Below are 25,925 nucleotides of genomic sequence, written 5' to 3' on the forward strand. Positions count from 1 at the left end.
AAGTTACGACCAACCTGGACAGCATGTTAAAAAGCAGAGACATTACTTTTTCAACAAAGGTCTATCTAGTCAAGGCTATGGTTTTTCCAGTAGTCATATATGGTTGTGAGAGTTGGACTATAAATAAAGCAGAGTGCCAAAGAATTGATGCTTTTGAACTGTGGTGTTGGAGAAGACTCTTGAGAGTCCCTTGGACTGCAAGGAGATCCAACCAGTCCATCCTAAAAGAAATCATTCCTGGGTGTTCTTTGGAAGGACTGATGTTAAATCTGAAACTCCAATATTTTGGCCACCTGATTCAAAGAGCTGACTCTTTTGAAAAGACCCTGATGTTGGGAAAGATTGAAGGCAGGAGGAGAAGGGGACAACAGAGGATGAGATGATAAATGGCATCACCGACTCAATGGACATGAATTTCGGTAAACTCTGGGTGTTGGTGACGGACAGGAAGGCCTGGCATGTTGTGCTTCATGAGGTCGCAAAGAGTCGGAAACAACAGTGACTGAACTGATACTGATAATGAAAAGGACATCTGTTTTGGTGTTAGTTCTAGAAGGTCTTGTAGGTCTTCATAGAACTGTTCAACTTCAGCTTCTTCAGCACTGTTGGTCAGGGCATAGACTTGGATTACTGTAATATTGAATGTTTTCCCTTGGAAATGAACAAAGATCATTCTGTCATTTCTGAGACTGCATTCAAGTACTGCATTTTGGTCTCTTGTTGACTATGATGGTTACTTCATTTCTTCTAAGGGATTCTTACCCACAGTAGTAGATATAATGGTCATCTGAGTTAAATTCAACCATTACAGCCCATTTTAGTTCACTGATTCCTAAAATGTCGAGGTTCACTCTTGCCATCTCCTCTTCGACCACTTCCTATTTCTCTTGATTCATGGACCTAACATTCCAGGTTCCTATGCAATATTGCTCTTTATAGCATTGGACTTTATTTCCATCACCAGTCACATTCACAACTGGGTGTTGTTTTTGCTTTGGCTCCATCCCTTCATTCTTTCCAGAGTTACTTCTCCACTGATCTCCAGTAGCATATTGGGCACATACGGACCTGGGGAGTTGAGCTTTCAGTGTCCTATCTTTTGGCCTTTTCATACTGTTCATGGGGTTCTCAAGGCAAGAATACTGAAGTGGTTTGCCATTCCCTTCTCCAGTGGACCACATTTTGTCAGAACAGTGATGTGAGAAATAGATTCAAGGGATTAGATCTGATAGACAGAGTGCCTGAAGAACTATAGATGGAGGTTCATGACACTGTACAGGAGGCAGTGATCAAAATCATCCCCAAGAAAAAGAAATGCAAAAAGCCAAAAGGGTTGCCTGAGGAGGCCTTACAAAGAGCTATGGAAAGAAGAGAAGCAAAAGGCAAAAGAGGAAAGGAAAGATAAACCCATTTGAATGCAGAGTTCCAAAGTATGTCAAGGTGAGATTAAAAAGCCTTCCTCGGTGATCAATGCAAAGAAATAGAGGAAAACAATAGAATGGGAAAGACTAGAGATCTCGTCAAGAAAATTAGAGATACCAAGGGAACTTTTCATGCAAAGATGGGCACAATAAAGGACAGAAATGACATGGATTTAACAGAAGCAGACAATATTTAAAAGAGGTGGCAAGAACACACGGAAGAACTATACAAAAAAGATCTTCATGACCCAGATAATCACGACGGTACCATCACTCACCTAGAGCCAGACATCCTGGAATGAGAAGTCACGTAGACCTTAGGAACCATCACTATGAAGAAAGCTAGTGGAGGTAATGGAATTCCAGTTGAGCTATTTGAAATCCTAAAAGATGATGCAGTAAAAGTGCTGCACTCCATATCCCAGAAATTTGGCAAACTCAGCAGTGGCTACAGGACTGGGAAAGGTCAGTTTTCATTCCAATACCAAAGAAAGGCAATGCCAAACAATGCTCAAACTACCACATAATTGCAGTCATCTCACACACTAGTAAAGTAATGCTCCAAATTTTCCAAGCTGTGCTTCATCAGTACATGAACCATGAACTTCCAGATGTTCAAGCTGGTTTTAGAAAAGGCAGAGGAACCAGAGATCAAATTGCCAACATCTGCTGGATCATGGAAAAAGCAAGAGAGTTCCAGAAGAACATCTATTTCTGCTTTATTGACTATGCCAAAGCCTTTGTCTGTGTGGATCACAACAAACTGCGGAAAATTCTTCAAAAGATGGGAATATGAGACCACCTGACCTACCTCCTGAGAAATCTGTATGCAGGTCAGGAAGCAACAGTTAGAAGTGGACATGGAACAACAGACTGGTTCTAAATTGGGAAAGGAGTACATCAAGGCTTATATTGTCATCCTGCGTATTTAACTTATATGCAGAGTACATCATGAGAAATGCCAGACTGGATGAAGCACAAGTTGGAATCAAGATTGCCAGGAGAAATATCAATAAATTCAAATATGCAGATGATATCACACTTACGGCAGAAAGCAGAAAAAACAAAAGAGCCTCTTGACGAAAGTGAAAGAGGAGAGTGAAAAAGTTGGCTTAAAACTCAACATTCAAAAAACTAAGATCATGGCAGCTGGTCCCATTACTAATGGCAAATAGATGGGGAAACACTGGAAACAGTGACAGACTTCATCTTTTGGGGCTCCAAAATCACTGTAGATGGTGACTGCGGCCGAGAAATTAAAAGACACTTGTTCCTTGGAGGAAAAGTTAGACCAACCTAGACTGCATATTAATAAGCAGAGACATTACTTTGCCAACAAAGGTCCATCTAGTCAAAGCTATTGTTTTCCAGTAGTCATGTATAGATGTGAGTGTTGGACTATAAAGAAAGCTGAATGCCGAAGAATTGATGCTTTTGAATGGTGGTGTTGGAGAAGACTCTTGAGAATCCCTTGGACTGCAAGGAGATTCAACCAGTCCATCCTAAAGGGAATCACTTCAGAATATTCATTGGAAGGACTGATGCTGACGCTGAAACTCCAATAGTTTGGCCACCTGATGTGAAGAACTGACTCATTTGAAAAGACCTTGATGTTGGTCAAGACTGAAGGCAGGAGGAGAAGAGGATGACAGAGGATGAGATGGTTGGACAGCATCACTGACTCAACATTACATGTTTGAGTAAACTCTGCGAGTGGGTGGTGTGGCAAGCTACAGTCCATAGGGTCACAAAGAGTCAGACACGACTAGCGACTGAGCTGAATCTAAATACCATCCATGGAAAAGAAGCAGTGCAGAGATTACTATTCTGTTTTGAAGATCAGAATACCAAAATTCAACAGTTACTTTTGAATTAGTTAATAGTGTTTTCTCCCCTGAGAAACTAGAACCAAATTTTATGATCACAACTCAAATAATAGAGCTGGGAATGTTTTAAGAAAAAAAAGCTAAATCAATAATGAATGGTTTCCACTTTCAATAAGTAGAGAAACCAGACAAAAATAACAACAAAGAAAAGGAAGACTTGAATAACAATGGTAAGCCCGTGAAAGTTAACAGATATGTATAGAACACTCCACCCAATACAACAGAGTATGCAGTTTTTCTCAAGAGTACATGAAATATTCTCTAAAAAAGACTAAACCATAAAACAAACTTTAATGGACTTAAAAAGACAGAAAAAAGATAAAGTGTATTCTGTGGCCGCAAGTAATGAAATTAAAAAACAAAAGCAGGGGAAATTTTTGAAAACTAAAAAACATGTAGAAATTGAACAATACACATAGATAATCAATGTATCATAAAATTAAAATTAAACCAGAAAATACTTTGAGAAGAATGAAAATAAAAACACAATATACAAAAAATTATGAGATGCAGCTAAAACAGTGCTTAGAGGGAATTCATGGCTGTAAATGTCTACATTAAGAAAGAAGAAAGATTTTAAAATCAATAACTTAAACTAATATGGGAAAAAGAACCAAGTACTAAATCTAAAGCAAGTGAAGGAAAACATGATAAAGATTAAAGTGGAAATTAATGGAATACAGAAAATATTTAAGAAAATCAATGAAGTCAAAAGCTGTTTTTTAAAAAAGATGAACAAAACTGACTTCTTAGTTAGATTGACATGGTGGGATAGGGACAAAGGATGTGAAGGCAGGAGGAAGAGAAAGAGAGGGGGAGAACAAACTCAAATTACTAGACTCAGAAATAAAAGTGGTGACAGGACTACTGACCTTACTGAAAAACAAAAAAGGATTATAAATGAATACTATGAATTATTGTATGCCAACTAATTAGATAACTTAGAGGAAGTGGCTGTGGCTAAGTCGCTTCAGTAGTGTCAGACTCTGTGTGACCCCATAGACGGCAGCCCATCAGGCTCCACCGTCCCTGGGATTCTCCAGGCAAGAACACTGGAGTGGGTTGCCATTTCCTTCTCCAATGCATGAAAATGAAAAGTGAAAGTGAAGTCGCTCAGTTGTGTCCGACTCTTAGCGACCCCATGGACTGCAGCCTACCAGGCTCCTCCATCCATGGGATTTTCCAGGCAAGAGTACCGGAGTGGGGTGCCATCGCCTTCTCCATAGATTAAGTGGACAAACGCTTAAATAGATGCAAACTACTAAAACTAACTCAAGAAGAAACAGATAATATGAGTAGACCTAAACAACAAAAGACTGAATTAGTAATCAAAAAACAACCCACAAAGAAAAATCCCAGGCCTCGGTGTCTTCGATGGTGAAATCCAAAGAAAAATCTAAAGAATTAATACTGCATCTGTACAAACACTTCCCAAAATTTAAAAAGGAAGGACATTTCACAACTCATTTTATAACTAAAGTTTATCTGCCATGAGAACAAAAGCATTCCTTTCTTAGGAAATATCAAAAGAATAGAGGGACATTAAACTCACAGCCATCATGTTTTCTAAAAATAGGAACTCTGGAAAGGTATTTAACACAAGTTGAACTTATGAGCAAAATGACTTGCAGATATCTTGCAAATCAGTTTCAGTCAGTTCAGTTGCTCAGTTGCCTCCAACTCTTGCGACCCCATGGACTGCAGCACATCAGGCTTGCCTGTTCTTCACTAACTCCCGGAGCTTGTTCAAACTCATGTCTAAAGAGTCCATGATGCCATCCACCTATCTCATCCTCTATCATCCCCTTCTCCTCCTGCCTTTTACCTTTCCCAGCATCAGCATCTTTTCCAATGAGTCAGTTCTTTGCATCATAGAAAGCAATGGCGACCAACTCCAGTATTCTTGCCTGGAGAATCTCAGGGACAGAGGAGATTGGTGGGCTGCCGTCTATGGGGTCACACAGAGTTGGACACGACTGAAGTGACTTAGCAGCAGCAGCAGTAGTTCTTTGCATCAGGGAGCCAAACTATTGGAGCTTTGGTTTCAGCATCAGTCCTTCCAATGAACATTCAGAACTGATTTCCTTTAGGATTGACTGGTTTCATCTCCTTGCAGTCCAAGGACTCTCAAGAGTCTTCTCCAACATCACAGTTCAAAAGCATCAGTTCTTTGGGGCTCAATTTCTTTATTTAGCTCCACTAAAATAAAGCAACAATACAGTCCTAGTCACAATAGTAGATACTTTTAGGGAAGAAAGGGTCTAAAAAGAAATTTGTATTGTTTGATCAGATTAACAAACTTGTCTTATTCTATATATTATTAAGTTTGTCCCAATATGCATTGAAAAAAAAGCCTCAAGCACAGGGCCATAGAAAAGTCTTACAGGGAATGCTTCACATGCCACACCCAATATCCACACCCATCTCACCACTTCAGGAAAGACCAGTCCAACTTCCCAAATTCAGTGCCTAAATGTATTTTCCAGAAGAACTTTTTCTGGCCGCTGAAGCCCTCTTTACTACCCATTTAATAGACCACAGAAGTACCTTCAGTTCAGTCACTCAGTCGTGTCCGACTCTTTGTGACCCCATGAACTGCAGCATGCCAGGCCTCCCTGTCCATCACCAACTCCCGGAGTTCATTCAGACTCACAGCCATCGAGTCGGTGGTGCCATCCAGCCATCTCATTCTCTTTTGTCCCCTTCTCCTCCTGCCCTCAATCCCTCCCAGCATCAGAGCCTTTTCCAATGAATCAGCTCTTCGTATGAGGTGGCCAAAGTACTGGAGTTTCAGCTTTAGCATCATTCCTTCCAAAGAATACCCAAGACTGATCTCCTTCAGAATGGACTGGTTGGATCTCCTTGCAGTCCAAGGGACTCTCAAGAGTCTTCTCCAACACCACAGTTCAAAAGCATCAATTCTTCACCACTCAGCTTTCTTCACAGTCCAACTCTCACATCCATACATGACTACTGGAAAAATCATAGCCTTGACTAGACGGACCTTTGTTGGCAAAGTTATGTCTCTGCTTTTGAATATGCTATCTAGGTTGGTCACAACTTTCCTTCCAAGGAGTAAGCATCTTTTAATTTCATGGCTGCAGTCACCATCTGCAGTGATTTTGGAGCCCCCAAATATAAAGTCTGCCACTGTTTCCACTGTTTCCCCATCTATTTTCCATGAAGTGATGGGACCAGATGCCATGATCTTCGCTTTCTGAATGTTGAGCTTTAAGCCAACTTTTTCACTCTCCACTTTCACTTTCATCAAGAGGCTTTTGAGTTCCTCTTCACTTTCCGCCATAAGGGTGGTGTCATCTGCATATCTGAGGTTATTGATATTTCCCCCAGCAATCTTGATTCCAGCTTGTGTTCCTTCCAGTCCAGCGTTTCTCATGATGTACTCTGCATATAAGTTAAATAAGCAGGGTGACAATATACAGCCTTGATGTACTCCTTTTCCTATTTGGAACCAGTCTGTTGTTCCATGTCCAGTTCTAACTGTTGCTTCCTGACCTGCATATAGGTTTCTCAAGAGGCAGGTCAGGTGGTCTGGTATTCCCATCTTGAAGAATTTTCCACAGTTTATTGTGATCCACACAGTCAAAGGCTTTGGCTTCCAGCAGCCTTCAAAGAATGACCGATGTGGACTGTGTTCCATGTACCCCATCTTTCTCATCCTTTAGGTAAGACAGCACAAAAGTGTGTAGTCTATAAAGGTTTCCAGAGCTTCCCAACATGGTGGATGAGGGATAGGTGGTGACCTTCTGTTGCCCAGCAGTTTGCCTGCTTGGCCATAGTCTCTGTCACTTTATTTTCTTTCCTGTATCATTTCCCCTCTCCTCTACTTGCCAAACTTCCCAACTAACTAACTTATATCTGGTCAAGTGATCTGCTTTCAAAGGAAACCAAATTAAGATAGTTATGCTTGACAAGAGAGCTAAAAGATTCCTTTAGCTTAAAACCCAACAAAGAACATAAAACAATCTTTTATAGTTAATAAAGTATATAAATCATGGAATCCTCTTTGGAAGTTTTGCAGTGCAGTATTCTGGGAAGCACATGTACAGTCCTTCTAAATCCTGATGAAAAAGTAGCACAGGAATGATCTAGATCACCACCTGAGGTCCCAGCTGCATTGTACAGGAGAAAACTAAAAGGAACAAGTGAGAAACCAAAAAAACACAAGCTGTGCTATTGTTTCTTGCAGGTGCTCATTTCACTGCAATAAAAAGCCAAAAATCTCTAACATCAAGGTTCTTAGTTAAGATTCTACAGTTTGGCTTCAGACTTTGCACATTCAGCTAGAATTGTGTGCAAAAATTCTGTACTGGTGAATGTGTACATTTTTATGGGAATAACATTCATAGTTTCTATGAAATATCCAGATTGTCCTATAAAGTAACAAAAAGATTATTTATCCCTGATCCTGTGACCTAGTAGTTGGAGACAAATAGCATAAACATCTAATATGTTCTTTTTTTATTTGGTAGAAACAGAAGTCTATGTTAATTACAGTTACAGCTACAGCCAACAGGAAGTTGTGCATAGGAGAGTAGACACACAGATGCCATAAATAGGAATAATGGACTAGAATGTCAGGGTGCATCACTGAGTCACTTCCAGAATGAAGGCTTCATCCCATGACCCCCTCTCAAATCACAGAGTCATAATTACAAGAGTTGGATGGGCCCTTGGAAACCATATACTCTTCCACCCCATCCCTATCAATGACAGAAAGCCTCGCCCAGCATCTAAACAGACAGAAGCTCATGCACTCTCCCTCTCATCCCTCCAACTTCTCCCAACCACTAATACTTCAAAGAATTAAGACATCACTGCCTTCTATTTTTGTTTTGGATATTCTGTTTAAAGATCTAATGAATAGCTCTCCATGCAGCCAAAGCTCAGGGAGTCTGAAACTAATGGACCAACTGCCACCAGGACTGCAGGAGGAACACCATGGCCCGGTGCGGCTCACCACTTGTCCCCACACCCTGGACTCCCACCTATGCCCCTGCATTGATTGCTGAGGAAGGCTTTCTTATCTCTCCTTGCTATTCTTTGGAACTCTGCATTCATATGCTTATATCTTTCCTTTTCTCCTTGGCTTTTAGCTTCTCTTTTTTTCACAGCTATTTGTAAGGCCTCCTCAGACAACCATTTTGCCTTTTTGCATTTCTTTTTCTTGGGGATGGTCTTTTTTTTAGTTTTTTTTTTTTTAAACTTTACATAACTGTATTAGTTTTGCCAAATATCAAAATGAATCCGCCACAGGTATACATGTGTTCCCCATCCTGAACCCTCCTCCCTCCTCCCTCCCCATTCCATCCCTCTGGGTCGTCCCAGTGCACCAGCCCCAAGCATCCAGTATCGTGCATCGAACCTGGACTGGCAACTCGTTTCATACATGATATTTTACATGTTTCAATGCCATTCTCCCAAATCTTCCCACCCTCTCCCTCTCTCACAGAGTCCATAAGACTGTTCTATACATCAGTGTCTCTTTTGCTGTCTCGTTCTTGGGGATGGTCTTGATCCCTGGCTCCTGTACAATGTCACGAACCTCCAGCCATAGTTCATCAGGTACTCTGTCTATCAGATCTAGTCCCTTAAATCTATTTCTCACTTCCACTGTATAATTGTAAGGGATTTGATTTATGTCATACCTGAATGGTCTAGTGGTTTTCCCCACTTTCTTCAATTAAATCTGAATTTAGCAATAAGGAGTTCATGATCTGAGCCACAGTCAGCTCCTGGTCTTGTTTTTGTTGACTGTATAGAGCTTTTCCATCTCTGGCTGCAAAGAATATAATCAATCTGATTTTGGTGTTGTCCATCTGGTGATGTCCATGTGTAGAGTCTTCTCTTGTGTAGTTGGAAGAGGGTGTTTGCTATGACCAGTGTGTTCTTTTGGCAAAACTCTATAAGACTTTGCCCTGCTTCACTCTGTACTCCAAGGCCAAATTTGCCTGTTACTCCAGCTGTTTCTTGACTTCCTACTTTTGCATTCCAGTCCCCTATAATGAAAAGGACATCTTTTTATGGTGTTACTTCTAGAAGGTCTTGTAGGTCTTCATAAAACCATTCAACTTCACCTTCTTCAGTGTTAGTAGTTGGGGCATAGACTTGGATTACCATCATATTGAATGGTTTGCCTTGGAAATGAACAGAGATCATTCTGTCGCTTTTGAGATTGCATCCAAGTACTGTATTTTGGACTCTTTTGTTGACTATGATGGCTACTCCATTTCTTCTAAGGGATTCCTGCTCACAGTAGTAGATATAATGGTCATCTGAGTTAAATTCACACATTCCAGTCCATTTTAGTTCGGTGATTCCTAGAATGTTGATATTCACTCTTCCCATCTCCTGTTTGACCACTTCCAATTTGCCTTGATTCACGGACCTAACATTCCTGGTTCCTAGGTAATATTGCTCTTTACAGCATCGAACCTTGCTTCTATCACCAGTCATATCCACAACTGGGTGTTGTTTTTGCTTTGGCTCCATCCCTTCATTCTTTCTCGAGTTATTTCTCCACTGATCTCCAGTAGCATGTTGGGCACCTACTCACCTGGGGAGTTCATGTTTCAGTATCCTATCTTCTTGCTTTTTCATACTATTCATGGGGTTCTCAAGGCAAGAATACTGAAGTGGTTTGCCATTCCCTTCTCCAGCAGACCACATTCTGTCAGATCTCTCCACCATGACCCATCCATCTTGGGTGGCCCCACATTGCATGGCTTAGTTTCATTGAGTTAGACAAGGCTGTGGTCCATGTGATCAGACTGGCTAGTGTTCTGTGATTGTGGCTTCAGTCTGTCTGCCCTCTGATGCCCTCTCTCATTGCCTATTGTCTTCCTTGGTTTTCTCTTACCTTAGATGTGGGGTATCTCTTCACGGCTGCTCCAGCAAAGTGCAGCTACTGCTCCTAACCTTGGACATGGGGTGTCTCCTCACAGCCGCCCCTCCTGACCTTGGACATGGGGTAGCTCCTCTCTGCCACTCCTGTACCCCACAGCCACTGCTCCTGCAGTGCAAGACAATATGGAGATTCCTTTAAAAACTATGAATAAAACCACCATGTGACACAGCAGTCCCACTCCCAGGCGTATACCCTGAGGAACCAGGATTGAAAAAGACACATGTATCCCATTGTTCACTGCAGCACTGTTTGCAATGACTAGAACACGGAAGCAACCTAGATGTCCACCGACAGATGAACGAATAAAGAAGCTGTGGTACATATACACAATGGAATATACTCAGCCATAGAAAGGAATGCATTTGAGTCCATTCTGATGAGATGGATGAACCTAGAACCTATTATACAGAATGAAGTGAGTCAGAAGGAGAAAGATAAATCCTGTATTCTAACACTTATATACGGAGTCTAGAAGAATGGTGCTGAAGAACTTATTTACAGGGCAGCAATGGAGAAAGAGACAAAGAATAGACTTATGGACATGGGGAGGGGGAGGCGAGGGTGAAATGTATGGAAAGAAAACATGGAAATTTACATTACCCTATGTAAAATAGATAGCCAATGGGAATTTGCTGTATGGCTCAAGAAACTCAAAGATGGGCTCTGTATCAACCTAGAGAGGTGGGATGGGGTGGGAGATGGGAGGGAGGTTCAAAAGGGAGGGGATGTATGTATACCTATGGCTGATTCATGTTGTGGCTTGACAGAAAACAGCAAAATTCTGTAAAGCAATTATCCTTCAATAAAAAAATAAATTTTTAAAAAGATCTAATTAATAGGGATAATAGAAATCTCTTTCCTCTATCAAGCTAAAATATGCCCTCCTTAACTTTTGCTTAGTGGTTCTGGTTCTGTTCTGTCTTCTACTTCAAGACAAATAGAGTTAAGCAGCGAATAATTTTAACTATATTGTGGGTTGATGCAGTTTTCAACACCATATTTGCTTTCAGTTTAGAATGCAACAGAGACCTAACACAGTTTACACTGGGGATCCCCAGGTGGTGCAGTGGTAAAGAATCTGCCTGCCATGGCAGGAGACACAGGAGATGCGGGTTGGATCCCTGGCTCAAGAAGATCTTCTGGAGAAGGAAATGGCAGTCCACTCTAGTATTCTTGCATGGGAAATCCCATGGACAGAGGAGCCTGGCGGGCTATAGTCTGTGGGATCACAAAATCAGACATAGTTGAGTGACTGATCATGCGTGCAGTTCGCATCATCATCCTATTTTAAATTTGTGCAGTGAGTCCTTCAGGATTGAAGCCCACTTACCCAAGACAGTTATTCTGATTCCTGGGCTTCCTTGATGGCTTAGTGGTAAAGAATCCACCTGCCAGTGCAGGAGGCACAGGTTCAGTCCCTGGTCCGGGAAGATCCTACGTGCCGAAGGTCAACTAAGACTGTGCGCCTCAACTACTGAGCCTGTGTTCCGGAGTGCAGGAGCCGCAACTACCAAAGCCTAGATGCTGGACAGCCTGTGCTTTGCAAGAAGAGAAGCCACCGCAATGAGAAGCCCATGCACCACGACTAGAGAGTAGTCCCTACTCGCCACAACTAGAGAAAAGCCCTCACAGCAACAAAGACCCAGCACAGCCAAAAATAAAATAAATAAAACATTTTTTAAAAAGACAGTTATTTGGATTCTTAAATGTTACTATTGTGTCCCAAGATAAACAGTCCGGTTTCCTCAAACGTTTTACCTGTGGTACAGTTTCCAGGTCCATCATATTCCTTTCCTCTATATGCCTTCTTATCATCCTTATGCAAGCGTGGACAGATAATCCTGGAGTGTATAGGACATTTATCATCATTAGTTTGGTCACTGTGCATCTGAATAATGCACAAGATTGTTATTCAATTACAGAGTGTCTTACCAATTGCTCTCAATTACAGAGGTTCTACCACCTAAACCAGGTTAGTTATAAATCCACTGTAATCAACTAATATGTGTATTATCCTAAATAAAATTTTGGAAAACTTAGAGAGACACATGGAATATGTTCAAGAAAGTAAATTTGATTCAAGGAAGGTGGGGGGCAGGGTCTGTTGTCTCAAAAGTAAACAAACTAACTCATATATTATCTGCCAACTAAGTGCAACATGGAGTCAGATCACTTCAGGGTGCTAGACTTTGGTTTACTGCTATATCCTCGTAAGTAGGAGCCACTGCAGAAATTGCAATGGAGATGATGACCTGAACCACATTAGAACCTCTCTATTGCATTCCAAAATATAAGTGAACATGTTATTGTAAATTGCATCAACCCTTGATATAGTTAAAATTATTCACTGCTTAACTCTGTCTGCCAAAAGAAAGTCATAGCAAAAGGCAAAGTACTGTGTCAAATTTTCATTAAGCTTCTACCTCCCCTAATTAATACAAGAAACTGCTTATTTTCTCATTTGTCCAAATTCCTCTGTGGGGTTGGAGGTGGGCCATTCGTGGGGTAGAGCTATGGAAAGTGGCCCAGAGACAGACTAAATGTCCACATGCAGAGAAGTCAAAGGAAAATGGGCATCACAAAGGGAAGGGATATTTTTTTTAACAAAGAAATCATTATGGAGTTTCTAATCTGAGGGACAGTGGTCATATATTAACTGTAAGAAGAGTTAACTACCAGGTAGATCCAGGACAAGTCATAATACAGAATGGAAACCGGACCATAAAGGCTGAGGAAGCATTAGAGAGCTGCTTCTCTGTATCTCTGGTTGTTCAATCATGGAGTGGACTTAACAGCTTAAAAAATCCTCAGCATTATCTTTCTATATGCAACTTAATGCATAGCCAGTTTTCACTGTGCCTCAATAACTCATGAAAATGGATTACATTTGCAGAGGTTCTTAATCTAAAATAGAGTTTAGGAAGTCCAGATATTGAGATGGGGAAAAATAATATTCTTATTTTCAACTAGCCTCTAAAAGTTATCATTTCCTTCAGTTAAGTCTGTGAGAAGCAATAAAATCACAGTGGTATTTGGGGGTTCTTGGGCTTCATCAAGGTGCCACAGTAGTCTATGGCACCTCAAAGATTAAGCACACCAAGTATAGTGAATTTCAGTGGGAAACCATGTCCCCAGACCATACGTGACATGCAGGTTTTAGAACAAATATGCTATAGGATAGCTTTAATAAGCGGAACTGCAGGAACACTGATGCCAATCAGTATGCAGCCGTTAACTTCTGACTTTCTAACCATAGTCGTATTCAAATTCTATTAATATTTAAGTTTTTTAAGTGTACAAATATGTATATATCTGTGGAACTTTTCTAACTGGACAACATTCACTATAACCCAGCCTTACACCTTAATCTGTATTAGTCTCTTAATACTTCAGTCACAGTTCCTTTAGTAACAACATAAAATACCATTTGTCCAACTTTCCAAAATGGAAGCCCTTCCGTGTTAGAGCTGCATCTTTGGTTCTCTGGTGGGTGTGAAGCCTGGCTTCACTGTAAGCTGCCATATATTGTAGAGATCCATGAAGCTAGTCATGGCGATCTCAAAGCAATTTTCAACATTCATATCCAGTATATCCTTCCACTTCCCCTAAGAAGTTTGTAAAAATTAACCTAAGTGACAACATGCTTTGCTTTTAGCTGGAATGTTGATCTCCTGCAGCAAATAACCCACTAGCAATTTTATCATGTCTGTGATTTTTAAAAAAAAAATTATAAAATGCATTAATGCTTGATACCTACAGCTTTTTGTGAGGATCATGGAAGATTTTGGTGTTGAGCTGGTTAAAAAAGCAGTAGCCTATGGCTTTTCAGAGGTTTCAAATAACACTAATATGATTTCACCTTCAGATTCGAACATCTAAACTGAAAATTTAGCCACAATTTTAAAAAATTACTACGGAAGGAGTAAGACATTTAAAGAAAAATCTGAATCAAAAATTTGAGAGAGCAGTTAACGGAAACCATAGGATCCTATAGTGTCTGGAAGAGGTAGAAAAGAGAGAAGACACACAGCGGTGTTACAAGTCCAAAAGTCAACTTTGATCATGTTACAGTTCTGCAGAGGGCCAGTCCTACAGGCAAGGGTTAAAGGAATCATGTCTCTCCTGGTTTGAGCAAGCAGGTTTCCTTTAGAGATGTGTCATGTTAGTTTGCATAAATCACTTCAACCTGGTTACATAGTAACACATTGCTTCCACAGCTGGCTTTGCTGCTGCTGGAAGATGTTATGGATTATCCTGTCTTTGACCAGGTATTAATAGAACTCTCCTCAGCAACCCACAAGTGATTAATGAGATGAGAGTAAAAAATGCCTTACCTGCTGCAGTTGCCCTGAAATGGAATAAATGAGAGAGCAAGAGAGCAATAAAGGAGGAGAGAGAAAGAACTCCTGAAACAGCCTCTATATACCATACCAAGCAAATCAGCTACCTCTTTGGCTTGGCTTCTAATGATCCTATTTGCAGATGAGTTAATGCCTTCTGAATCAGTGTACCAGAAGCAGCCAATTTGAGACAAATTATATATTCCTAAAATAATTACCATGTATACTAAGAAATTTTTTACCCAACTGTAATCTTAGAGGAATAAAAACCTATTCTCATCACTCCATATTAGTAATAATAAATTAACTAACAAAATTAAAAAGAAAAACGACAGCTGTGAGAGTGCATTGAAGGGAGGGTCTCTTGATACAGTGTACACAGACAAGCTATCTTTGGCTGTGGGCATCCATATTTTGGATGAACATTACTAGACCATAGTTACCAGCTCTGTGTATGCCCGTGGAGAAGTGTGCCCCGAAGAGGAGGAATTCTTTTGTTTACATGAATAAGAAGTCTTTGCACAAGAGGGGCAATGCATGTATTCTTATGCACCAGGGAAGGGTGGGCAGTGCTCTCCTCACATGACCTCTTAACCAGAATCTCCCCCTCTACAATATACCAGTTCTGTCCCAAGGAGTTGAAAATTTGACTCGTCCAACTTTGATAGCATAGGGACTGTATGATGGTGGGGAAGATCTATCATAAAACATCTCAGCTTTTCCTCTCTTCTGTGCTGTGGGTGGAGTACATTCATCACTGTAAGCACAGTCAGTGGTCAGATGGGGAACAGTGAAGGTAAGGAAAAAGAAGAGCCTAAGCCACATGCTCAATCTAGTCCTCACACAGAGATCTGCTTTGGAATAAGAAATTTAAGAAATAGTCTAGATTGTTGCTGCTTTTTAAGTCGGTCTAACATGTTCCATGCTTTATTGATTTGGTTACTAAAATGTAAGCTCTATAATGAGGCATTTCTGTCACTTTTGTTCACTCCAAAATCAGTGCCTGACATGAAGTAGATATATGATGAAAAGTTTTGAATGAGTGATATCTTTATTTCCATTCACATTATCACAACTTCCTTAGAAATCTCACAGGTAGGAGGATTTAGATATATCCAGACTATCTAACCATACTATCGCTTGGAGATAACCAAGCTCTAAGCTCATTAATACTAAAATTTTACTAAAATTGAGTAAGATGGAATATCAATGCTGTGCTATGCTGTTTCATGGTAACAGGAAGTCCTTAATAGAAACTGGATGTAAAAATTTTATATTTGGCTCAATTATATTTTGATCTAGTGAATAAAGCCTTAATAATACTTAAGATGATGTATCACAATCCAAGTTAAAATGGATATGAAGTAACTTCAGGAAGCCCAGCATCTCTTAGCAGGAGTTCTGCAAAGAAAACCTTTTCTCTAGTCAATTCCTACAAATATTATAATAGAGTCTATCCATTTTCATGATTTTTAAGAGCTATGTGAGATTTACAGAGACTGAAATACATCTCCATTATAAAAGAGAGAATGGATGGATCTCCAGCTACATTTCATTCCTAAAGGGAATTCTGGTATTTACCAAAAACACATAGAGAAAAATAATTCTTTGATAAAAATACTACTTATTTAACTTGTAAATAAAATTCCTTCAATTATAATCTAAAATTTTAAAAATTTAGTTTAGCATCAATTGGCAATTCTCTGTGGCTGTGTAGGTATGTGTGTTTTCAAATGCATTATCATTGGAGCCAGAAAATGATCCTTATAGTAATATTTATATTGTTTTCTTAAATAAGACAATTATAAACCAATCTTACAGGAAAAATGCTTTTGCTTTGTTAGTATCTCAAGCAATAAGGAGTCAATATTGCCTCAAGTGAAAGTGAAAGTCGTTCAGTCGTGTCTGACTGTTGCGACCCCATGGCCTATATGGTCCATGGAATTCTCCAGGCCAGAATACCGCAGTAGGTAGTCTTTCCCTTCTCCAGGGGATTTTCCCAACCCAAGGATCGAACCCAGGTCTCCTGCATTGCAGGCAGATTCTTTACTAGCTAAGCCACAAAGGAAACCCATATTGCCTCAAATTCTGCCCAAAAAAAGCTAAAAATATAGTTCAAGTTACTATTTGAACATCTTCTAGTGGAATAGAAGAGAATTACTTTTTATTTCTGGTATTATATCATAGTGTTTCTAATATATGATGCACTTTCCTAGGTATTGTATATTTTTATTATTAAATCAATTGAGTATTTCTTGGACCACATTCTTTGGCCCTCCATATACTTGGCATTACTCAGTCTTAATTTGGGCCTCCTTGGTGGCTCAGTGGTAAACAATCTGCTTGCCAATGCAGGAGACATGAGTCTGATCCCTGGGTCAGGAAGATCCCCTGAAGAAAGCAACAGCAACCCACTTCAGTATTGTTGCCTGGAAAATCCCAGGGACAGAGGAGCCTGGTGGACTACAGTCCATGGGGTCACAAAAAGTCAGACCACAACTTAGTGACTAAGCAAGCAAGCAGTCTTACTTTAGCATGATGCAGCCAAAATATATTGAAGGACATTGAAAGATTCTGCATGTACAACTCCCTGCCAGATGAAATATAGAAAGGGTATTGCAGATATATTTGTCTCTATTACAGAGTGTATACTTTGTGTAAAAGTCCTGAGGATACACTGCCTTGGGTTCCTAGTACCAAAAAATAATTCTTTATTTCTTCTGAGCAATTGACAATCTTTACTCTTTAGAACTCTGTGTCTTTTACTACCAATAACACCATTACTCTGAAGGCTGAGGAACTCAGAACCAACAGTAGTATGGGCACTCGTGGTCTGCATTTAGTGTTCTGACCCAAACTCTATACTGCACACAGTACTGTAGAAAAAGAAGGGACTCATTAATTGAGATGAAAAAGGGCCATGTTTGAGACAGTTAAGATAGTCTCTAAACATTCCTGGTTGGTTATAATTTAATAATAATGAATGTTTCATCCACAGGGAAAAATACAGTGATCTTCAATTCCTGCTGTTGAACTTCAATTGGGGAAACAAATAAGAAGCAAATAATAAGACATGGATAAACTGTACTCGGACAATTTGAAAACCAGATCCCATTTTCCCTGAATAAGTGCATTCTAGAGTTTTCAGGTTCACATTTTGCAAAGACTTTCAAGAGAAAGTGTAAAAGCTATGATATAAAAAATAAATGCAATAAATAGTAGAGACCCAGTGAGCCTCACAGTGTTCATACCTCCAGGGTAATTTCTCAACCCATTTTCCGCTCATTCTTTTTTCCTGCAAGACCACTGAATTCTTCAAAATTTGGGCTCATTTTCTTTTTATCATTCAAACTACCACTCATTCTATCTCTTATGGAAGTGTGGGGGAGATGCTAGGAGTGGCTCTCATCGCTTTTAAAAGAGACTGCAAAGTGTAAATCAGTCTTCCAAATTCTTCACCCTTTTCTCACAGTCCCCAAAAGCAGAACTCAAGCGAGTCCTTTTGGTTTTAAAGGAATCGAGTCTAGATGTTCAGACCCAAACAAGTGTCCCCAAATTACAGTCATGGAAAGATCTTGTTCAAATTTTGTTTCTTATCTTTTATTTCCTATTTCTGTTTTTGTTAATGATATGAGGGAAACTGCACAGTTAAAAAAAAAATGGGCAAAATACAAAAAGTTAAATCTTCTTTAAATTGGTAGTTGACACTTCCTACAAGCCCTTGACTGTAAGCAGCCAAAGCATGCCAGGAAGAACTCACTCTCTCACTGGCCTTTCAGTTCTTATTTCCATGGAAACTGAAGGAGTATTGATAGAATAAAGTGAAGGGAAAGTTTTCATACAGTCCTTTCTTTTCTCATGTTAACAGAAGAAGAGTACCCAACCTCCGCCCAGCCCCAAAAATTGTCAGGCCAAGGAGAATAATATATTTTGTTACCTCTCAAGCATCCTTTTTTTCTATTCAGTTTCCACTTCATGAGAAAAGAGAAACAGACAATTCAAAATGGAATTTGATTTCTCCTTAATGCTTTCAGTAATATCAAATGTTCTAGCCCTCTGTTACAAGATGAAGTGATACAAATCAGAATTCTGTGCATATAAAACTACATGCAAAAGGCAAGGTATTTTAAGAGAAACTAGTAATCCTACTAGACACTTGCCAACAATTTTATGATGGTATGTCTCTGGAGGTTTGGTCCACAACTACCTTCAGAGCCTCTTCATCATTGGACTGACAAGCAACTTCTTCTATGAGGACAGACTTGATATTTTTAATGTCCAAATTTAAATGGAAAAATCTTATTTCCCTCTATTTAATCTTTAAAACCAAACAATTCTCTCTATATACTTCTTGCTAGATCTCAACAGATGAAATTAAAATAACCATACTCTTTTACCAAGATCCTTCTACAATTCCATATAGATAACAATCTTCATGCTTTCAGAAGAGCCTGGCAGGCTTCAGTTCCATGGGGTCTAAAACAGTCAGATATGACTGAGTGACTGAGCTTCATGCTTTCATTCTTTCATCAAATTCTGTTGAGTATCTACTATGTGCTAAGTACTAGACTTATTATTATTAATACTAGATTGAATTGGCAAGGTTTCTGCCTTATGGAGCTTGCAACCTAGAAAGGGATCCAACAATAAAATCCAAACTAGATAATTAGATATTGAAATAGGTGCTCAAATGAAAGTAAAATAAATGCTGTAAGAAGGGACTTGTAGGAGCTAACTAAGGCAATGGGCAAACATCATTGACTATTATGAAAGACAAGAAAATGCCACCATATGAAGTACTAGAGGAAGGGAGCTCCAGGAAGGGAAGACAGAAGTACAAAAGATCCTAAAGCAGAGAAGAAGTGGGTGTATTTCAGGAACCAGAGGTGTTTCTATTTGCATGCTGGAAGGCAGTAAATGAGAAGAGTAAGACTGGAGATGAAGTCAGAGAGATATATCAAGACTGTATCATGCTCTGCCTTGTAAAGCATGGTAAGATTCTGGATTTTAGTCTAATTAGGAGCCCCAGACAAGTTGGGTAACAGTAAAGCTGGAGAGAAATAGATTTCTGTCGAACTCACAGATCATACTGGTAAAAATGATAAAAGAAAGAAATAATGAAAGGTAATTTCCAAATTTGCACATGGATAGGATCCTTTTCTGAGATGAGGAAGGCTGTGACAGAAAAAGATTTAGAAGAGAAACCAACGGATTCAATTTTAGAGAGTTTTAGTTTGAGATGCTTTAGAGATATTTAAGTGGAATTTTGAAGAATTTTGTTATGTAATACAAGAGTGGAGTTCAGAGGCATGCTCTTGGATGGAGATGGGATTTCAGAGTCATCAAGAGCCTTGGGAATTAATGAATTCTTTTATGAAAAGAGTATAAAGAAAGACAACATCTTCCTAAGATATGGGCCTGAAGATCGTCAACACAGAGAAGTACTTTTTCAGAGAGAGACTGCATTGAGAAATAATCAACAAAATAAAAGTCAATTTCAAGATGGAGAAAGTCAACTGGGCCAAGTATTTTCTTAAGTGGAGTTTATTGCTTACTTGAGCAGTCTTGAGTATCGGTAACAGAAGCCAAACTTGAGTACAAAAAGAGTCACTGGAAAATGAGGAAGAAGAGGCAGTTCAATTAGACAACATCTGAAATGTAACAGAGAAAAAAAATAAAAGGTAAAAGAAGACAATGAAAGATTGTTTAACTTTTTTTGTGATTTAAAATTCTAGGTCAGGTTTATCTGGTGATGAGAATAATGCAAAGGCACATATTGAAATAATGGTGTAAATATGCTTTTAAAGAAAAGCAGAGATCCTGAAAAACTGAGCAATGTTGGGTTCCAGAAGGCATTAGATTCAAGAGAATGAAGGCCATTTCTTTCTTGTGGCAGAGGGATGAAAGGTCAGTGACATAAAGATGCAGATTTATGTAAGATTTTCTCTTGGGAATATGACAGAACTCATAGCTGTTGATTTCTTTTTTCCCAGTATCATGGTATGAATGTGGGGAAGGGAGCACAGATTCTGAGATAATTACTGCAAGGAAGAGAGGACAAGATTTAGTGAAAAAGTCCTGGGAAATACTGAATGCTCACTTGAGGCTAGTGATTTTAACTCATTTTGATACAAGTCAGCTCGTTTACAGGATTTTCTCCAGTAATGCCAATCTGCAAAAGGGAGCAGGTACAGAAAAAGTTAGCTGATTTGGGTTCATCTAGGATTGAGGTTTATTAAGGAATATAGAAAAGGCTGAGAAGTAGAGAAATTGTGTGAGGAAATGATTATAATAATGAACTTAGAATGTAAGCTATATAAGGCAAATGAAGGTCAGCAGAGGCTTTTACACTGGGCCAGTATAGCACATAATTTTATGAAGTCAAATAATTTTACCAGTGTTTCAATTTTAGGGTCTCTTGATAAAAGTGGTAGTATATCTTGTTAAGTAGAGGTTCAGTGCTTTTTGTTCTTGTATGAAAGCTTAAATATGAATATAAAGGTATTTATGGATGTCAGATATCCAAAGAAGTGGACAGTGCTCAAGAGTGTCTGCTGTTTTCATCCCCATGCTTGCCTTTCTGTATTCTCCATCCCACCAGGACTGAAAGCCCATGTGCTACGTTTCTAAAATCCACTTGCCAGTTGAGTTCCTGATAGGTTTGTCAATGGAAGGCAATAGTTGGAGATTTTGAAATTAGAGAGAAAGAAAATGCCATCTTTTTCTTCTTTTTGCCACCTCTTCAGTAGCAGCAGTAGTATCCATGGGCAAATGGCAGTAACCACAGTTGACTGTGGGCTCTAGCTCTGTCCATGGAGGCTCAGCAGCAGCAGTGGGTTCTGGCTCCCTGGATAGGTCCAACTCAGTGACATCAGCATGGTTCCAATTATGGCAGCACCTCCAGCAATTCAGTATGAAAGACAGCGTGGCTCCAGCCTAGGATTATTTAGTGGCTACAGATCTTGAATTTTAAAATGAGAAAACCCTTCTTTTGTTTGCTCCAGTCCCTCTCTACTTCTGTTTGCTTTCCAAGATTTTCCAAAACCTTTTAAGCAATACCCTAAATTAAGTCCATTCTGTTTGAAGTATCTTGAGACATTTCTGATTTCCTAATAGGATACTGCCTAATAAAGAGGAGGAAGTATGGGGGCCAAGGAGATGAATGGAAACAATTAGTACTGTATCCAAAAGCTAGTTGGTTGTTGTTTAGGCGTTAAGTCATGTACAATTCTTTGCAACCCCATGAACTGCAGCATGCCAGGCTTCCCTTTCCTTCACCATCTCCCAGAGTTTGCTCAAACTCATGTCCATTGAGTCAGTGATGCCATCCAACCATCTCATTTTCTGTCACCCCCTTCTCCTGCCTTCAATCTTTTCCAGCATCAGGCTCTTCTATAATGAGTCAGCTCTTCGCATCAGATGGTCAAAGTATTGGATTTTCAGGTTCAGCATCAGTTCTCCCAGTGTGTGTGTTAGTCGCTCAGTCATGTCCAACTCTTTGCAACCCCATGGACTGTAGCCTGCCAGACCCCTCTGTTCACAGAATTTTCTAGGTAAGAATACTGGAATGGGTTGTCATTTCCTTTTCCAAAATAAAATCAAATCCAGAAAAATTACAAAGACATGTATACCAGAATTCAAGACAAGCTGAGATCTCATAAATATAAATCTACGGATTCATAAAATGTGGCACAACCAGATAGGAGGATGTCCTTGAGCTGTAATGTAATAATCTAGCTATTTTCTAAAGTTTTATAGAACCAGCATTTATTGAAAAATGCTTTAAAAGTTTTAAATTTCATGAAAAAAGTGTATTTGAGAAGTGCTAGATATTATACATTTGTTTTTTATTTATTTGCAAAGCACATTAGTGGATCAAAAGTTCTAAAAAATCTTAAAGTAATGTCTATTTAACATCATTGAATCAAAATGTTTCATGTATATATGAACTATGAATATATATTTTATATTCATATATATATCTATATACATGAATATATGTGAGTATATAAATCTCCTCAATTTCTCTCTCTCTCAATTTCTATCTCTATCTCTGTTCCTTTTCCTATCACACCTAGTAACATCCCTTTAACACCCCATGAAACAAGTATTCTGCTGAATGCACTTTGGGAAACTCTGCTGTGAGGGAAGCTGCCCATCTGGTCCATCTATTCTGGACTCTCAGATCTCAACTACAGTTGGCAGTGCAGCACACTTTGACCAGATATCTATATATAAAAATGTTCTAGAAACTTTGAAGGCAACAAAAAGATTAGTAGGAATGATTAACACTGTGAAATGAATAATTTCCCATTTAATAGTTAATTTCATTCACATGTAGATTAAAGGCACTCACACATACACAAACAGCAAACTCTGTATAGTAAGCAGTGATGACAACCTCTTTCATAAAATAATCAGCGAAACGGTTGTCTAATGAATGACTGAATGAGTAAATGACCTAGAAATTAAAGTAATTCTTGACCTAACTAGATGTTTATGAAATCATACTTTACTGCACTTTCATTCCTCTTTTTTACCCTGCAAACATCTATTTGCGTCCTTACTCTTAATATGCCAGATTCAGCCAGATACTGGGAAAACAAAGATAAATAGGACAAGGTCGCTGCCCTCAAGGAGTTCAGGTTCAGAAAAGTGACAAAGACAAACATGTAAAGAAATGGGTATGAATGGAACGTGCATAGGGAAGTACAATCTGTATAGGGGCAGGCAACGATGGTAACTGTAACACAAGATGCCTACACAGCTTTGTGCGTGTGTGCACATACACACAAGTGTGAAAGCAAAGAAGAAGTAGGCTTGGAGGAGTGGAGGTAGGCACGTAGGAGTAAGGGAAAGCTCTCTTTAAATGCTGTTTGCAGTGGCAAAAGTCAAACCAGATAGGAACAAGAAAATCATCTCAGAGAGCTGCTACTTTAGCATAGCACCTTGGGATAGAAACCAGGAAGTTATAATAAGGAAAGAGTCTGAGTGTTAGACAAGGGTAATTCTGAGTTATGAAAAGGGGTACATTTCCTGTGCAATGCCCACCTTTAACAGAGGACAGACAATTAAATCCTTAATTCAGACAAATCCTTAAACAAGGAATTTGAGATCTCAGCACTAGACACTCCTGTGCCTGCCTCTACCCCTCCCAAGATACACCAGGAAGACCTTGACTTACCTCTTGTGCTTCCTACTGAACATGGTTGTTACATTCATGGTTCCAAGAATAAGAACAGAATAAAAGGATGAGGAGCTTATGAAAAGCTTGTGAAAAGTCTCCATTGTCTATCTCCTAGACCTCCAACCAACTAGTTCAAAGATTTCTAATGTTGTCTGACATTTCTCCCTTATCTCTTACTCTTGGAGCAGAAGGCATTTCCTATTTTAAGTATGAATAAAAGGGAAAAAAAAGTTAAAATTCATTTTAATAGATATTTAAGATGAATGTCAGTATTCATATTAAATCTTGTAACAGGGAGACACAAGATTTCTCATCATTGGATAATGATCCCTGAGTTCCACACACTCTGGTCAGGTAACTAGAATCATGTCTCTGGGAAGTGACTTCTATCCAGACAAACAGAGGCAGGTGGCCAAAAGCTTTGCTGTATCTCAATCACCAGTATAGATGTTTCAGATATTAAACCTAGAAGGCACAGAGATCATCTTCGACATAGAGATGAACAAGTAAGCAGAGATCATAAAAGTAACTCAAAATCTTTTTCTAACACTGTGCTGACCTTCATTAATGGAAATTTGCAAAAGGCCCATGAAATTGAGAGTCTTGACAAGTGAAGAGCTTCTTTAAAAAGGATCAATTTTCTATAACATAGCCCCTATAAAGGCGGCAATGATTAACTGTGAGTAACAATGAGTGTAGGTTGTGATCTGCGCTATATAAATTCTAAAACAAACTTTAGAATTTACCTAATTCAACTTTTAGATTTTGATATATGAATACTGAGGGCCAGAGAACTGAGCCCCCCTGCTGAGTATGGTTAGCAGTATACAAATTAGAACTCATGTTTCAGTCCCTTTATGGATTATAATGGCCCGCCTCATATATTCTTGGGAAGTGTTGTACTGTTGATGTGACATATCACTTCTCAGTACAAAGCTACAATCTGATCCCCTAATCCCACTTCTCTTTTACTCAGATATTACCATTTCAATGTGTGGTTTCTCATTTTGCTGAGAGGTTTTTCTTCCCCACCTACCCCTCCTTAAGTCAGGCAAAGAGACAAGTAACTGACTTCAGTTTTCAAAAATGTAACCCGCAAGTGCATAATTCTTCCTGTCAGATTTCCTTTTCTGTAAGTTGGTGAGTTTATTGTGGTAGCACTCAAAAGGCTGAGCCTGAAAAGTTCTATAACATATGGCATACATTTAACATGGCTTGTGAATTAAAAATAACAGCCCGCCATCTGCCTCTGCAAGTTGATTTTATCAAAGTCTAAATGAGAAGCTCAAAGATGTGAATGTTGTCAATTAAAATAAGAAATACTCAGGTTCAATACAGAGTGGCCAATCTGAGTTTGCCCCTTCCCCTCATGGGATTAAAGTCACCCATTTTGTCCACTCCTGCAAATTAAAAGAGCTGCCCAATTTTCAGTCTACACAACTATTTTTTTAATATTACAAATTATCCTTTCCTATCTTCTCCCCCTCAAAAAAACCCTTTATCACAAACTTAGCTTCCTAAGTTACCTTCCTCTAGGAGTAGGTTATGTGGATTTCTTTTCTGAGGGTAGAACCCTCCTAAATAATTGATAAAAGTTATAAAATCTTTTCTCTGTATAATGTTTAATTTTTTTTCACCAAAACTTGAAAGTATTAAGTAAAAGGTTTTGGAGGGAGGGATTTGATGATTTTTCATTATCATACATTCTTAGATCCTGTAGGAAATTCTGGAAATGATTTAAAGTGCTAACGCTGAGTCAGAAGCCCACACATCAGTTTAGTTGGATTAGCATTTATCCAGCAACTACATCAGGAACAGGGCTTCCCTGGTGTCTCAGTGGTAAAGAATCCCCCTGCCAATACAGGAGACCTGGGTTCAATCCCTGGGTCAGGAAGATTCCCTGGAGAAGGAAATAGTAACCCAGCTGGGAAATCCCATGGACAGAGGAGCCTGGTGGGCTACGGTCCATGGGGCTGTAAAAGACTCAGACCTGATTTAGCAACTAAAACACCACCACCACCCGGAATAACCCTGGGAGGGCAATGGTCATGGGTTTAAGGCAGTTGCTTCTTTCAGAAAGTTTATGTCATAGTTGCAATAAGATTTATACCCCAAAAAACAGTTTGAGACGAAACCCATCTTAGGATAACCAAGTGCTCACCT

At 39.3% G+C, this 25,925-nt stretch overlaps 1 long non-coding RNA gene across 1 annotated transcript in view; it reads right to left on the reverse strand.

Annotated features, from left to right (window-relative positions):
* Positions 1-10,442, reverse strand: part of LOC129651578 (uncharacterized) — a 52,106-nt gene extending 41,664 nt beyond the window's left edge. The window contains exon 1 of the long non-coding RNA XR_008714209.1: positions 10,188-10,442. This is a non-coding gene — a long non-coding RNA (uncharacterized LOC129651578). The remainder of the gene's footprint in view (positions 1-10,187) is intronic.
* Between the last annotated feature and the right edge of the window lie 15,483 nt (positions 10,443-25,925).

This window comes from Bubalus kerabau, chromosome 4, assembly GCF_029407905.1.
Source record: "Bubalus kerabau isolate K-KA32 ecotype Philippines breed swamp buffalo chromosome 4, PCC_UOA_SB_1v2, whole genome shotgun sequence".
Lineage (NCBI taxonomy): Eukaryota > Metazoa > Chordata > Mammalia > Artiodactyla > Bovidae > Bubalus > Bubalus kerabau.